Source organism: Peromyscus californicus, unplaced genomic scaffold (assembly GCF_007827085.1).
Source record: "Peromyscus californicus insignis strain IS unplaced genomic scaffold, ASM782708v3 Scaffold_11__1_contigs__length_118956290, whole genome shotgun sequence".
Taxonomy (NCBI): Eukaryota; Metazoa; Chordata; class Mammalia; order Rodentia; family Cricetidae; genus Peromyscus; species Peromyscus californicus.
The window spans coordinates 73,385,742-73,400,945 of NW_026294402.1; the positions used below are offsets into that span (position 1 = coordinate 73,385,742).

At 44.8% G+C, this 15,204-nt stretch overlaps 1 long non-coding RNA gene across 1 annotated transcript; it reads left to right on the forward strand.

Moving 5' to 3' along the window:
• Positions 1-12,817: 12,817 nt before the first annotated feature.
• On the forward strand, positions 12,818-14,618 carry LOC128104511 (uncharacterized). Its single transcript, XR_008216035.1, has 2 exons — positions 12,818-14,157; positions 14,267-14,618. It is a non-coding gene; the product is annotated as an uncharacterized LOC128104511 (long non-coding RNA).
• Positions 14,619-15,204: the final 586 nt, after the last annotated feature.

Genomic DNA, 15,204 nt, shown 5'->3' on the forward strand with positions numbered 1-15,204 from the left:
GTAGGGAGACTTTGAGGGACTGGTTTGAACTCCAGCAGGACAGCAGGTCTAGACTGTTTGACCTAAGAAATTGTGTAGGTATTTGTGAGGAATAAGTTGGAAGTTGAGTTAAGCTAGAGTGAGCCTGCCTTTTCCCCTTTTCTACCCGTTCTCCTCCCTCGTTCCTTCCCCCTCTCCTTCTCCTTGCTCCTCGGGGGCCTCATTCTTTCTAGGATCTCATTAATTCTTTTCCATGTTGGCCTTGAATTGGGACCTTCTTTCAGCTTCCCAAGTAGATGAGATTACAGGCCTGTACCACTGGGCTTGGCTCAGGCTTGTTTTTATTTTATTTTATTAGACAAGGTGTTCCTGTGTATTCATGGCTGGTCTGCAACTCCCTATTTAGACGGGGCTGGTTTTGAACTCACCGAGATCCACCCACCTCTGTCTTCTGAGTGCTGGGACTACAGGTGTGAGCCACTAAGCCTGACCTTCTTCTGGCTCACACTTGTCTTCTGGGTCTTTGTCCCTCTTGAATCCCCTGCGTGAGGGAGAGGAGCACTCTGTTAGATAAATACCACAGGAAGCTGCTGTTTTGCTCCAGGTGACTTCACAGACTAGACTAAAAGTCAGGATGGAGTCACTCATAATACACTTCCAGGTTACACAACCAGAACAGAAACTGTTTATCTGATTCTTGTAAAATCAGGAAATCAGGATGAAAGTCGTAACAGCCTGAGCATGCCTGTAGTCCCAGCACTTGGAAGGTGGAGGCAGGAGGATCAGAATTTTGAGCTCAGCCTGGGCTACGAACATACATACACATGCAGAGATAATGCAGACTGTTGCTCATTTCCCCAAACTGGAAAATGTCAATGTTCCTTGTGCTTTTGTACTCACACAAAAGAGATGCTAGTTCATCTAACTGTTCATTTATACTCACACAAAAGAGGTATCCTAATGCTAATTCATCTAACTGTTCAATCCCTAGTCACAATGAAAGTAACATTAGGGGGCTGGAGAGATGGGTCGGCAGCTAAGGAGTGCTTGCAGCTCTTGCAGAGGACTCAGGTTTGGTTCCCAGGTTCACATCAGGAGGAACACAACAGTTTTTAATTCCAGTTCCAGGGTATCTACAGCCTTCTTCCGGCCTCCTAGGATACCTGCATACAAGTAACACATACATACATGGAGACACTCACATCTACACATAAAGCAAAAATAAACAGGGTGTGGTGTGCACGCCTCTAATCCCAGCTTTTAGGGGAGGCAGAGGCAGGTGGATCTCTGTGAGTTCGAGGCCAGCCTGGTCTCCAAAGCGAGTTCAGGAAAGGCACAAAGCTACACAAAGAAACCCTGTCTCGATAAAAACAAAGAAAGAAAGAAAGAAAGAAAGAAAGAAAGAAAGAAAGAAAGAAAGAAAGAAAGAAAGAAAGAAAGAAAGAAAAGGCCAGAGCAGGGATGTAGCTCAGTGTTAGAGAACTTGCCTTGTGTGACTGAGGCCCTGGACTCATTCCTTGGCATTGGGTAAAATAAGAAAAACTGGAGCCAGAAAGATGGCTCAGTGGGTAGAAGTGTGTGTGTGTGTGTGTGTGTGTGTGTGTGTGTGTGTGCGCGCGCGCGCTGCGCGCGCGCGCAGAATGAATAGTTAATGAGGAAGTGATTGTGATATGGTTAAATGGATTTGTAGAAGATGAATTCATATAGCGTTAAGATAATGTATCATTAACATGCCAAGTACTCTACAGGTGTAAACAGTTTCCAGGGAGAAAGCTTAGACTCTAGCAGCCCCAATAAGCCAGCTTCAGTCATCTGTCCTGATATACCAACTAAAGAGGCAACTTGATGGTGGAGAGAAAAGAGACTTATTCCATGTGGCCACATTGAGCAGATGAAGGGGTTTCGTGACCCCAAGCTTTGTCTTCATGGTTTTGACATGAACTTTAGGAGTAACCAAAAGAAAAATCAGAACAAAAGGCAAGTGGTGTGTATAACGAAAGCATCCAGGTTTAGATGTGTTCTCGGGTGATTGGCTGAGCTCTGGGCCTGCAAGTTGATCTGAAGCAGTTCTGGCTGCTCAGAGGCACAAGCTGGTTTTCAAGAGATGACCACTTAGGCTCCAGGCTGTGACCTCACTCTTCCGGACAATTGCCTTCATCTGGAGTGAAAGCAAGAGGTGCTGTGCCAGGTCCTGCTGTCCCTAAAGCCCAACGTGGTTCCAGAGGCAGAGATGAGGATAGAAATGAAGTGGACATGTCATGCTTTCATCTGACTTTTAGTGGCCTCGGGGGTACAAGCGAGGATGACAGGGGTCAGGGGAACACATAGGGCACTTTAGCACTCCATGGTGTAGGAAGGATGTGCACACACACACTGTTATGGTTTGCTTGCTCTGAGTTAATCCCTAACCTGATGTCAGAAGGAATGCAGGCCAGAAACCAGCAGATACTGATCAAGCTCGGCGTCCTCACATGTGGCCAAACCCAGCTGTCCAGAGGGACAAAAAGAGAGAGATAAAGAAGGGGACATGCAGCTGGGCGGCAGAGCCAGGTGGATCTTTGTGAGTTTGAGGCCAGTCTGGTCTACAGAGCGAGATCCAGGAAAGGCACCAGAACTACACAGAGAAACCCTGTCTCTAAAACCCAGGAAAAACAAAACAAAACAAAAAAACAGAAGGGACATGCAGGAGATCATAAGGAGAGTGGCACCAACTGTGTGACTCTCAGGGACAAAGCTGACCTCTGGGTGCAAGACTGAGTTCTCCAGTGGTTGGCTGCCTGCCTTTGTCCTATCCCTCCCCATCATGCTCCCCCAAACTTGCTGGCTGGAGATGACATATAAGTTGGCCTGTTTCTCAGTGTGTGAAATTGCTGCTTCTTGGCTTGCTGGCTATCTGAATCAACCATGACTTGAAGGCTGCGTACCTGCCTCTGCTCTGGTGTTTGTGTTGACCAGCAACATAAACTCCAGTTTGAGTTATAGGCAGCCAATGTGCTTCAGTAGAAGCCTCTTCTCAGCATCTGTCTCGCAAGGATTGGCAGTCTCTGCAGGAACTTCCGGATCAAATGTTCACTGTCCCCGGGCCTCAGGAATCACGGAGCTCACTCAACTTTTTTTTCTTTCTTTCCCACCACCAACCTTGAAAATAATGATCCCAACTATGGTGGTATATGCTGGTAATCCCAGCACTTGGGAGGCTCAGGGGTTCAAAGCTAGGTTGGGAAATACATGAGATTCTGTCTCAAAACAAACAAACAAACAAACAAAAAAAAACACGGAAAAAAAAGTCTAAAAGAAAATAAATAAAATAAACAATGAAGTAAAAAATAAAAATAGCCGGGCGGTGGAGGCGCACGCCTTTAATCCCAGCACTCGGGAGGCAGAGGCCAGCCTGGGCTACCAAGTGAGTTCCAGGAAAGGCGCAAAGCTACACAGAGAAACCCTGTCTCGAAAAACCAAAAAATAAATAAATAAATAAAAAATAAAAAATAAAAATAAATATAAAAATAAAAAATCCACAGCTTTGTTGGGTGATACGTGTTTGTCATTCAATTGTATATTCTGTTATTTTGCTAACTAAACACGGGCTCAATGTCACGTCACCAAGTTGACACTAAATGCAAACTGGTGGATTGTTGTGTCAGACCACTTGGCCTTTCAGAGTACTAATTAAAGCAAGATATACAAGCAGATAATTCCAGCGAAGGAGAACACAGAGGTATGTTCTAAATACACAGTTGACGGAGCCCAGAAGAGTTTCTGAGAAGCTGACAATGGGTCTGCGTCTTGGGAGATCAGTGGGGACACTCTGATCTTGGTCAAGGAAACACTGTAAAGGCAAGGAGGCAAGAAAGCCAGCAGCTTGTGCAGTACGTCTGCCCTCCAGGGTGTGGTAGCAATGGGTCTGGAAAGGTGAGCAAGGCCTGCACACAGAGCAATGCACACACAGCAAGATGCAAGATACACCTGCTTCACTCCTGGATCGTGTGTAGCATTTGCGATAGATTGGTTGAAATGATAAAGCAGGAAAATTTCATCAGCTGTGACCAATAACTGGAATTTCTAGTTTGAGTGGATGAATTTAATTTGTAAGGGTTATCATGAACTGCAGACAAAGCATTCCGTGAAAACGTGAGTTAGGAAGGGCAGTTTATCTGTTTTTCTAAACATTTTATTTAATTATGTGTATGTGTGTGTTTCTGAGTGTGGGTATGTGTGTCTCCATGAATACAGGTGCCCATGGAGGCCAGAGGTGTTAGATTCCAGGTAGCTGGAGTTACAAGTGATTGTGGGCTACCTGACATGGGTGCTGGGAACTGAAATGTAGAGGCAAGTGGATCTCTGTGAGTTCCAGATCAATCTGGTCTACACAGAGAGTTCCAGGCCAGCCAGGGCTACATCGTGAGACTCTATCTAAATAAATAAATACATAAAATTTTTAAAAAGTTTCATTTATTTATTGTGTATGTGTGTGCCCATGCTATCAGGCTTGACAGCAAGCACCTGTACCCACTGAGCCATGTCTTGGTCCCACCCAAGTAATTTAAAATCAGGAAACATCCTGAATGTGTAAAAAATGACATATGCAGAAGAAAGTTTTTTTATTAGAATTTTTACATAAAAGTTATTATATTAATATTTTTATTAATTCATTGAAAATTTCATACATAAATACAATTTATTTTGATCATATCCCCAACTCCTCCCAGATTCCCTCCCAACCCTCTACCCCTCACCATGCCCTCCCTCGCAAATATACCCTATCAAATCCAATTTATGTTGTCCATATACTCATGGGTGAAGGCCACCCACTGGGGCACAGTCAGCATACTAGGGGCCACACTCCTAAGGAAAACTGACTCTCTCCTTCCCAGAACCCAACCACTGTTAATGACTCCTCAGCTAAGGTTATGGACTAGTGAGCTCCTTTTCTCTCCAAGCTAGAATGCTGACTGGCTTATAGGATATTTTTTTTATTTATTCTTTGACAATTTCATACATGTAATGAGTCATAACAATGTCCACCTCAATTTCCATCTTCCACTCCTCCTGGGCCACCCAACATGTCTTCCTCTGACTTTCATGTCCTCTTCTTTTTTTGTATCACTCACTGAAACCAAGTAGTACTGCCTGCATGCATGTGAGTGTGGAAAGAGCAAGCAGAGTGTGACCAACCTACCAGCAACCAACCTTGCCAGTAGCCCTTCAGCTAGGAGTGGAGCTTCAGGAGTCCCTCTCTCTTCCATGCCAGAATATTGACTGGTCTTATGCTGTGAATTCATGAGTGCAAGAGACATCACATCCAGCAGACAGCATTTGGGATTACCAACAATCTTGCAAAGATGTATCTGCCTGTGCAATAATGGCACGATGGTTATGGGTACAACCAAATACTTTCTGATTGGATTTAAAGTTCACACTACAAAAACGAACCCATATTTGGTACTGTAGGCAAAGACAAAAACTCTGTAGCTAGGGAAGTCATAGATCTAGTGGGAAATCTGTTGCTTTGTTAGAAGGCTATGATGTGCCTGTCAGATTGCCTTTTAAGCATTTGTTTATGACCATTGATTGCTGCTGCTGTTTGCCTTGGTCAGAGAAGTCACATCTTGCAGTAGATATGGCTACTGCAGAGACCCATAACCAGTCAAAGTTCCGAGACTAAGTGACTATTACAATGGACTAACAACCCAATGCTCCTCACTAAATGGCAAAAAATACAACTAATCACCACTCCTGCCCCGCAAAAGAGGCTCACGGAATAGTGAGGCAGAGGGAACTAAAAGAATGTAAAGGCAGAGGAAGAGGTGGAATGTTGTGGAACTCTCTTCTCAGCCCGGCACAGACATTGCCATCTTGAAACCAGAACGGTTGTAATTTTCCTCATGAGACAGTCTATATTGCTATTCCCTCGTAGAGGTGGGGGAGGGCTCACAAGGCAGCGCTGAGGTGCACGAAGCGTCTCTTCTCTCGGAGGAAAGCTGTTTGACTAGAGGAGGAGGAGGAGGAGGAGGAAGAGGTGGTGGTGGAGGTGTGTTAGTGATGGTGGTATAGCTGTCCACAAGTTGTTCAGGCTCCCGTAAGTAACTTCTCATTCATGCTCCTCAAATAACCTCAAATAATTAGGCTGCTTCACCAAGCTGTACTTGGCTGAGATTCTTTAGTCCGTCATTGGTGACGTAGCTGGGGTAAAGAGACATTTATTCACACCACCCTAGGAAATGTCACACAACAGAAATAGTTTCTGGATAGTAAACACCTACCAGATAGGTTAGGTGTGGTGTCGAATGTCTGTCTGTCATTCCAGAAACTCAGGAAGCTGAAACAGAGGACTTCCAGAGCTTAGAAGTTAGCTAGCTTACGTAACATAGCAAGACCCCATTTCAAACAAACATATATATAAGAGAAAAAGAGCACCTAGCAGGGGTAGCTTTTCATTTCTTTCTTTCTTTCTTTCTTTCTTTCTTTCTTTCTTTCTTTTTCTTTCTTTCTTTCTTTCTTTCTTTCTTTCTTTCTTTCTTTCTTTCCTTCCTCCCTCCCTCCCTCCCTCCCTCCCTCCCTCCCTCCCTCCCTCCCTTCTTCTTCTTCTTTTTTTGAGACAGGATTTCTCCGTGCAGCTTTGGAGCCTTTCCTGGAACTCACTCTGTAGCCCAGGCTGGCTTCAAACTCACAGGGATCCACCTGCCTCTGCCTCCTGAGTGCTGGGATTAAAGGTGTGCGCCACCACTGCCCGGCTCATTTTTTTTTTCTTATAAAGGAGTCGTAATGTAATCAACATTTACAGCGCACAATAACTCACAAAGAATCTTTTACTGTAAAGTAGACATTCCAAGGGCTGTGAGCGATAACAATGCACATTAGGGAGGAGAAAATATCCCCTGGGGGTCTGTGGCTTTCCCACACTGTCCTGGCACTGAGACCAGCTTTCTGCCCACAAAGCCACATTCTTCTTTCCATACTACTTTCCGCCAAATGGTGCATGGTGTGTGTTCCCCAAGACACACCTGGAAGTGTCTTCTTTCCTGATTGCTCTGTCTTCTATTTGGGGGTTACCGTACCTGTGCACTGTGAGTGAACTATTAGCTGTTGGCCTCAGAGAAAGTTCATCCACATGATGCTAATCAATACTGTGTAATGAATTGAATATATGAGCGATTTTCTCTCAGTTCTCTCTCTGCAGGTGCCCTTCCTTGCAGTCTAAGGCCTCGTAGTTGTTAACACTCTTGTCAATCTTTCTGACCTTTTCTCCATATTCCTCACACCGTCGGTTGGCCTAGGACCTGCTGATCCTATTTTCAGTGCCTGCCAGAGAAGGTTGCCATAGCACATTGGAATGACTTTCTGGACAGCCCCACCGTCTACTGGATCCAGGAGAGGTGTTAAAAGGCTGTGACAAATGACCAACCTGGCGGACTGTACAAGCAGAGCCTAGCTTATCTGAGAGGGACTTCCCATCCTCCCATGCTCTTAAAATGACATTTGCTGTTGTGCAGACTCACTTGGGTGGGTGGGGGTGAGAGGTCTTTACCTCAGATTTATTGGCAGTTACCACCACTGTGCCAAAGAAAGACTCTAAAAGGGATCCAAGAATTAACTAAATATCTTCCTTGTGAGGCACCATGGTAGAGAAACTTGGAGAACCTGACCGTCGTCGAGTGCTCTTGGATGCTCTGTCTCAGTCCGGCTTAAATAAAAGGAACTATTACTATTAGAAACAAGATGTAGACCTGTCACTATGTAGAGCAGGCTGACTTTAAGCTTATGGTGATCCTCCTGCCTCTACCTCCCAGGTATAATCATTGATCTTATTAAGGATGTGGGTTGTTTTGTTTTGTTTTGTTTTGTTTTGTTTTGGTCTGCCTATTCCTTCAGCCTCCCATGCTGGCATCCTCCTGACCCTGGACCTGACAGTTCATGGTTGCAGGACAATTCCTACTAGAGTCCTACTGATCAGAATCCCAGGCTTCTTTGGTCACTACAAGCCACAGAAATGTCTCGCAACTAGTCAGGAAATCATTTGCTTCAGTCTGGCTGGCACAATGTAGGTCCCCAGGCTATCACTCCTGGGCCTGTACTGAGCATATTTTGGTCTGCTGTGTTTTGAAGAGGGTGCTGATCGGTTCAGATCTGCCCTGACCAAAATGGATATACTAGCTCTGTGTGTCGGTAGAGCACTTGAATGGCGGCGACGGGTCTGAATTGTTTGCTTTGCAAAAATGTAGTACTAAATCTCAGAAATTTAACTCTCTGTGTGTTTTGGTTTTGGTGGTATTGGGGACTAAGAACACTAAACAAGTGTTCTAGTACTCTACCACTGAGATGCAGCCTCAGAATCTTCAGCAACCTCAGCATCCTTAGCAGCATCCTCAGCTCCCCAGCAGTGGCCTCATCCGTGGCCTCTTCCTCCTCATCATTATCGTCATTGCTATTTTACTTTTTATTTTGAAACAGGGTTGTCTGACTGGGCTTGCATGCCTCCTAACCCTGACAGACCATGGACTTGTGATTTCCCCTGCTGAAGAAAATCCTTCCCAGGTGCAAGGAGTAAAAGCCTGTATCACCATGTCTGTCTTTAAAAATGATTTTTATGTTGACAAAATGTTGAATAATTAAGTTGCTGTTCCTTTATGTGTGTATGTGGGTTTTGTTGTTGTTGTTTGTTTTTTGGAGACCGGGTTTCATGTAGTCTACATTGGCCCAAACTTGATTTTGTGTCTGGGAATGAACTTAAACTGCTGATCTTCCTGCCTCTACCACTTAAATGCTGAGGTTACTGTATTATGCTTTAAATTTGTTTTGTTTGGTTTTGTTTTTCGAGACAAGGTTTCTCTGTATAGCCCTGCCTGTCCTGGAACTCACTTTGTATACCAGACTAGTCTTAAGCTCACAGAGATCTGCCTCCTCTATGTTGGAGTGCTGGGATTAAGGGTGTGTGACACCACCCGAGAAGCTTTTTTTTTTTTTTAATAGCATTTGTTTAATTTTATTTACATATGTATAACTGTGTTTGTATATGTGCACCCTGTCACACACACACACACACACACACACACACACACACACACACACACCTACAACTAAATAAGGGAAAAATTTATTTTGCCTGTTTGATTTTACTTTCCTACTATGCTTATTGAAAAACTTAGTCAGGCGGTGATGTGTGACTGCTTTCTGTTTCTTTTTGAGAACTCTGGCTCAGATAAAACAGCCTCTATTTCCAGAACTTGAGAAACACAGACTCCTGAACCAAATCATGGGTTATTATTATTATCATTAGAAAAAGAAATAAGTTTTCTGCTTTAAAAATAATCAAGCCAGGCGGTGGTGGCGCACGCCTTTAATCCCAGCACTTGGGAGGAAGAGGCAGGCAGATCGTCGTGAGTCTGAGACTAGCCTGGTCTTCATAGATAAAAAAAAAAAAAAAAAAAAAAAGAAAGAAAGAAAATTAGTTCATCATACTTATTAATAGCTACTTATCAGAGACAATGAGTGGGAGGTAAACTGTGTGGGGCTATGCATGTGTGCGCATTTGCGTGGAGATGGGCTGGGCTAGGTGGTGGGTGTGAAAGCAATTGCCTACTGGGTGGGGGAGATAAAGCTTGCGGGCCTGCCAGTGGTGCAGATAAAGGCTGCAGGATTGCAGATGCCGAAGAGGTTCTGCCTCCCGAGGAATGAAAGGCCGGTATGAGCTGAGCCTTGATGATGACAGATGAGGTTTCCTCAAAAGAAGTTGGGCAAGCCAGTCACGGTGGTAGCACCTGGCATCCGGGAAACTTGGGAGGTGGAGGCAGGGGGACCAATTCAAGGTCAGTGTCAGCTATATAGCAGGTTTGAATATAGTGGCCTGGGCTACATAAGAGCATATTTCAAAAAAAAACAAAGCTAGCTGGGTGTAGTGGCGCATGCCTTTAATCACAGTGCTTGGGAGGCAGAGGCAGGCAGATGGATTTCTGAGTTTGAGGCTAGCCTGGTCTACAGAGTGAGTTCCAGGACATCCAGGGCTACAAAGTGAGACCCTATCTCTGGGGGAAAATTAATAATAAATGAAAAAGGGGTGGCTCAGGAGAATTCTAGTCAATAGAAACTGGAGGTTTTTTTGTCTTTTTGTTTGTCTTTTCAAGACAGGGCTTCTCTGTGTAGCTTTGGAGCCTGTCCTGGAACTCACTCTGTAGACCAGGCTGGCCTTGAACTCACAGAGATCCACCTGCTTCTGCCTCCCAGTGCCACCACTGCCCAGTGGTTTTTTTTTTTTTCTTTCTTTCTTTGTCTTTAAATAAATAAATACCTTACTTTGTTTTGTTTTTAGATAGGCTCTCTTGGAGCACAGACTGGCCTCAAGCTAGTTTCTAGCTGAAGCTGTCCTTGAATCACTGACCCTCTTCTCCCTCCCTGGTAGGACTGCAGGAGCATGCAGCCCCACTCAGTTTAAACTGAGTTTTAGTTTAGCTAAGGTTGCAGGAGAGAATGAAGCTAGTGTTCCTATGGTCTCTTTGTTGCCCTATCTGGGCACCAGAAAAAGTCACCCAACCTAGCTAACGTTCTTACAGCAGTGATGTGAGCCCTAGTGGTAGTCCTATTCTGGAATGGCTCTTGGGAACATTTATTAGAGTCACGAGCTACAGTAAACACCTTTTATGACCTAAACTAAGGATCCTAATCGAGTGAGTTCAAACTTCCTTAGGGAGCATTCAGAGGTTGGGCAAGCACAATGTAATTTTTGGTAGTACACTGGCTTCTAGTCCTACCTGTGATGTCTGTACAGTTTCAAGTTTCCCTGTGTGAAATGAGAATAATGAATATGACAATAATACCTGCTTCATGGAGTTATTACGAAGATTTAATGAGTTATGTATGTAAAGTTCTTAAACACATCCTATCTGCACAGAGTGTGTGCTCTAAAGCACGTGCTGAGATGTTGGGCGTGATGGTATACACCTTCAACAATCCCAGCACTCAGGAGGCAGAGGAAGGCTGATTTCTGTAAATTCGAGCTCAGCCTGCTGACATAGTGAGTTTCAGGTCAGCCAGGGTTACATGATGAGAACTTGTCTCCCAAAAAAAAAAATTGTTTTTGAAAAAAAAAAAATGACCTGTTATTGTTAACCATACACATCTAGGCAGCTAGGAATTTACATGAAAACATATCTACCTTTCCCAAACACCATCTGAATTAATAACCATGTGTATAAAGACAATTATGGGCTGGAGAGATGGCTCAGAGGTTAAGAGCACTGCTTGTTCTTCCAAAGGTCCTGAGTTCAATTCCCAGCAACCACATGGTGGCTCACAACCACCTGTAATAAAAATCTGGTGTCCTCTTCTGGCCTGCAGGGATACCTGCAGACAGAACACTGTATACATAATAAATAAATAAATCTTTAAAAAAGTAAATAAAGCCGGGCGGTGGTGGCGCAGGCCTTTAATCCCAGCACTCGGGAGGCAGAGCCAGGCGGATCTCTGTGAGTTCGAGGCCAGCCTGGTCTACAGAGTGAGTTCCAGGAAAGGTGCAAAGCTACGCAGAGAAACCCTGTCTCGAAAAACCAAAAAAAAAAAAAGTAAATAAAATAAAGTCAATTATATTGTCAGGCATGGTGACACAGATTTGTAATCCCAGTACTTGAGAGAAGGAGGCAGAAAAATCACAACTTCTAGGTCAAAAGAAAGACAGGGTGCCGGGTGGTGGTGGTGGCACAGGACTTTGATACCAGCACTAACGAGGCAGAGGCAGGCTGATCTTTGGAGTTCAAGGCCAGCTAGCTTGGTCTACAGAGTGAGTTCCATGACAGCTACACAGAGAAAACTTGTCCCCAAACAACAAATGACAATTAAAAAAAAAAAAAGAACCCAGGACCACCAGCCCAGGGGTGTCCCCACCCACAACAGAATCTCTCGCATAGATCACTAGTTAAGAAAATGCGCTGCAGGCTTCCCTGCAGCTGGATCTTCAGGAGGCGTTTTCTCAGTTAAGTTCCCTCTTCTCAGACGACTGTAGCTTGTGTGGACATAAAACTAGCCCGTACAAGCCTGTATCAAGGAACTAGGGTAAAGAGTGGTAGAGCAGAAAACCCGATGCTCTTCTCATTCAAACCACCACACACGTAAAATAAATAAAAAAATAAAAAAATAAAATCTGGGTTTAGTTGTTAAACATGTCATCTCCAGAAAAAGGGGAAAGGCAATGAGCTTGATGTATACCAGGGTATTGGGAACTGATGGTGTGCTGTGGGTTTTAGTATCTGTACGGACCAGAACACACAAGCAACGTTTTCCCCCCTGAAATATCACATTTTATTTGTTTTTTAAATTTTAATTAATTAACATTTTTTTTCCCATTTATTTTACATAACGACTACAGTTTCCCTTCCTTCCTCTCCTCCTGGGTCGTCATCGTGGTGCCCCGTCCCCTCCAACCCCTCCAAGCAACTTTTTATTTAGAAGGCATCCAAAGCTTGCTTGGGTGCTTGGCAACGAGCTGTTGTGGACAGGGACCCAGGTGGCCATGACACTAGGAGCAGGGGGCACTGGCCATCAAGAGTTCGCCTGAAACCGGGCGGTGGTGGCGCAGCCTTTAATCCCAGCACTCGGGAGGCAGAGCCAGGCGGATCTCTGTGAGTTCGAGGCCAGCCTGGTCTACAGAGCGAGATCCAGGACAGGCACCAAAGCTACACAGAGAAACCCTGTCTCGAAAAACAAAAACAAATAATAATAATAATAATAATAATAATAATAATAATAATAAAATAAATAAATAAAATAAAATAACCTTTTTTTTTTTCCCTTAGCAGAATATGTGTTTTCAGTGACCTGGGACGCCTGGGCTCAAATTACCTGGGATCCAAGCAGTGCTGGGAAGAGAACAGGAACCCTGTGGATATCGGTGGGACTTGTTGAGAAATTCAGAGTCAGCTTGTCACAGCCCGGGGCCTCTTTCCATGCTACACACTGGCAGACGCCCTGCCACCAGAAAAGCTGGCATCCAATGCATGCTACAGGCATTTCCACCTGCTCTTTAAATACATTCTTTTTTGAGACAGGGTTTCAATATACAGCCAGGCTGGCCTAGGACTGTGTAGTCCAAGCTGACCTTGAACTGGCAAGCCTCCCTTCTCTGCCTCACAGGTGCTAGGATTACGGGAATGCTCTACCAAGCTTGGCCTCTATTGACTTTCTCAATGTTGGCCGCAGCTTCCCTATTCCTTGAGAGTTCTGCAGGAGAAATCCCAAAGACAACCAATTCTGTATTAAACAACTGTCGGTATTTTTTAGGAACCTCCTTCTAACTTCAGGATCTCAGCCAACTGCTTTCCGAAGTCCCTGTTCCTGGCAGAAAGACAAATTGTGTACTGAGATCCATGCTGGCCTTCAGCTATAGCGGGAAGTTCACGCCTGGAATGGGGTCAGAGGTTTCAGAGATGAGGTTCTTGATTTGTTCCATTTTGAGAGAGAAGCATCTTCTTTTTGTAGTCCAGGCTAGCCACAAACTTGCAGTCTTCCTAATTCACCCTTTTTCGTGCTGGTATTATAAGCATATGCTACCATACCAGGCTCTTAGCCTGGGCCCTACAGTTTTGGTTGGTCTCAAACTCACTGTGTAGCTTAGGGTGCCTTTGAAGGTCTGACCCTTTAGTGCTGGGATTAAAGGCAATATTGTTTGGAGACGGACTATGTGGGCCCTGGCTAGAATTTGCTATGTAGACCAGTCTGGCCAGGAATTCAGAGATCCTCCTGCCTCTGCCTTGCTAGTGATGGGATTAAAGACGTAGGTCACCACACTTGGACAGAATTGCTGTTCAGACTCATCTTGCCTTTTAGAATCATATGGAAAAGCAAGGATCAAGAAAAGTCGCTTTTGCCCTGTGCCGCTGCTGCCCCCAGCGGCCGGAGGCGGGAGCGCGGGCAGGTGGCTCCCGGACTCCCGGGCCGCAGTGACTTTCCACTAAGCTGCGCCGCTGAGCCCTTTTAAATGCCTTTCTTTGCACGTGGTTGCTGTGAGTCATCTCCTTTCCCTAGACAAAGAAATCTAGGCTTTGCTAATCGGGTTTCCGGAGTCCGCTAAGGCGTGAGTCAAACTCGTGCTTCCCGAGAGCTGTAACCGTTTGCTCCTCTCCCAGGGGAAGCGCCCGTTGCACGGGTGCAAATCTGCGTTTCTGTGGAGTCTGGGACCAAAGGACCCACGCGGTGAGTGAGGCAGTGGAACCCCAGCTCAAGAAGAGAGGAGCTTGTGTGAGCTTTAAAAATACGTTCCTAAAAAAAAAAAAAAAAACCACAACATTCCTTCTTTGGGCAGGCGAGATGGCTCCTGGCTCCACGGGTAAAGGCGCATGCGTAAATCCTGACACCTGCGATCAGCCCCATGAGAAGGCGGGAACCGATTTCAACAAGTTGTTCTCTCACCTTCACACAGGTTTAAAATAAATAAGTAAATATCTAAATAGTGTTGTTAGCTGGGCAGGGTGGAGCATGCTTGTAATCCCAGCACTTGTGAGATGAACCCAGAAGGATCAGGAGTTCAAGGCCAGCCATGATTACATAGTCTCTGCTGAGTGTTAGGCCATTACATGAGACTCTGTCTCAAAACAGAAAAACGTGGTTATTTTAAAAACCTAATAAATAAGTAAATAAGTAAATGAATAAATAAAATAAGAAATAGGGCATTATACGGGGTTAAGGAAGTGGAGGAAGAGGCAGAACAGAGGGACATCCTCCAGGGAAAGTAAATGTGGGCCATTTGGCAAGCCCCCGTGGCTGCTGTGAATATCAACAAGAGCCACTTTGTCCCCACAGTGCCACTTTACAGCCCAGCCAAGCGGGTGTGGGCACTCAAAACCCAGTGCCAGAGAGACCTGCTGTGGCCTTCTCAGCCATCAGGCAGTTCTGGGTTGACCCTGAGTTGTTGTTTTTCTATTTCTTCCTGATTTTTTTTTTTTTTTTAAATTCTCAAACATTTTAACTAAAGAAAGGATCCAGGCCTGGTGGCACACGCCTGTAGTCCCAGCATTTGTGAGGTAGAAGCAGGAAGGTCAGGGACTGAAGGCCAGCCTTAGAGGTATGAGACCCTGTCTCAACAAGATGAAATAAAAATACCACAGAGAAAAAAACCTAATCCTTCCTTCACCGTTCATGAATGATGTTAACATTTTGCTCCGTGTTCATAGTTGTTAGTTTTTTCCCCCAGTAAATCTGTTTTATTAAAGCAAAAAATGGAATCACCATAATCAAGAAAAA